The sequence below is a fragment of the Octopus bimaculoides genome, chromosome 2, assembly GCF_001194135.2.
Source record: "Octopus bimaculoides isolate UCB-OBI-ISO-001 chromosome 2, ASM119413v2, whole genome shotgun sequence".
Classification (NCBI taxonomy): domain Eukaryota; kingdom Metazoa; phylum Mollusca; class Cephalopoda; order Octopoda; family Octopodidae; genus Octopus; species Octopus bimaculoides.
Window position 1 is genome coordinate 82,169,260 of NC_068982.1, and position 1,979 is coordinate 82,171,238.

Below are 1,979 nucleotides of genomic sequence, written 5' to 3' on the forward strand. Positions count from 1 at the left end.
CTTCGCCATATATATATATATATATATATATATATATATCGAGGTCTCTTTCTTTTGTTATCTTTTCTATCAATATATATATATGGACATACGCATACACACAAATATATACATACATATATATCCTTATATAAAATAATATATTAATATATAAATACATATGCACACACACAAATAAACACACACACACACGCACACACACGCACGCGCACGCACACACACACACGCACGCGCACGCACACACACACACGCACGCACACACACGCACACACATACATACACACATATAAATGAAGATCACTCGCCATCACACAACCTCCATAAGCAACGTGAATTCCTTTCCCTTTTACCGACACATATTTACCACCACCACCACCACCACCACCACCACTGCCACCGCCACCATCTCTACTGGCTCTGCTGCTGGTGTTGTTTATAGCCTTGATGTGTATGTGGCGCCAGCTGGCGGCTTGTTGAAACATCAGTTGTAAGCCAACATTTGTTTGGTTGCCCGGATATTCTCAGTTGTGTTGTCGCCACCAATCAAAACAACAAGTCACTAACCCCCACTCCTCACATTCACTTCCACTGACGAAATCCCTTGCTTCCTTTGCTTCGTGTATGTGTGTGAGCGTTTAGAAGACATACATATATAGTGCACATACATATGTATATATATGTATTTGTGTGCATTATGTATACATGCACACATATACACACACATAAACGCATGCTTGTATGTATATTTATATGTAAATGTCTATGTAAAAAATGTATGTGTTTGGCGTAAATGTACATATATGTGTGTATAAGTACCGAATATATATATACACACACACACATACACATATACATACATGTGCGTGTATGTTCCTATGTGTATGTGAGGGCATGTGTGTATGTGTTTGTTCTTTTCCTTACATATACTCCTATGAATATAATATACACGCTGATACTGAGAAGTAGCGACACAAACATACAATATCTCAGACTAGAAACGAAGCTCTGTATATGTACCTAACACACAAAAACTCACACACGCATGCGCGGGCGCTCACACATATATACACACAACTGATGTTTGTCACTGTATCACATGAAATAATCTTTTATTAAGAAGGTTTCATTTACGTTTCTATATAAGTATATGTATGTATGTATATATATATATATATATAAATATATATATATTTTATATATTATATATGAGTGTGTGTGTGTGTGAGTGTGTGTGTGTGTGTGTGTGTGTAAATATGCACACACACAGATATATACATATACATACACACAAATAAACTAACGATCACAAACGTACACATACACGTGTGTGTGTGTGTTTGTGTAATACCCATGAAAATTATCCAGGTGTATATGTGCCTACTTTTAATATTAATGTCTGTGCGGTAGGCCTAACATTTTCTTCCTGCGTCTCATATTGTCCTCTTTCAATTATCCTCTTTCATTTTACTTTGAGTTTTCTGTTGTTTTTTTTTTATGTTTCTTGTTGTCTTGCAGTACTTTTCACCAATTTTAGATGAGCATACTGTCGCAGAGGATTCTTTCGAGTTATTGTTATATAGCCCCAATAGTGTTATTGTTGGTTACACTCCACGGATGTATCTGTGGTGAAAAATTTTCGTTCCATCAGCATCGTATCTTTTTTTAACGAGGTAAGTATGAGCTTTCCTCCTCCTGTATTGCAGGAGAGAAAATATTTCCTTCATCGTACATGTCACCCGTGTGTGAGTATACGTGCGCGTGTGTGTGTGAGTGTGTTTATGCCAATATGTAAATATTTACACGGGCGTCTATACACATGTGTATCTGCATCTTCATGTGACTGATTACAGGTTCCTGCGTAGTTCCTTACATGTTCGGCACTTGTATATGAGGGTGGGGGCTAGTGTTTGTGTGTATCAGTCTCACTTTGACATACAGATATATATATATATATATATATATATATATATATATATATA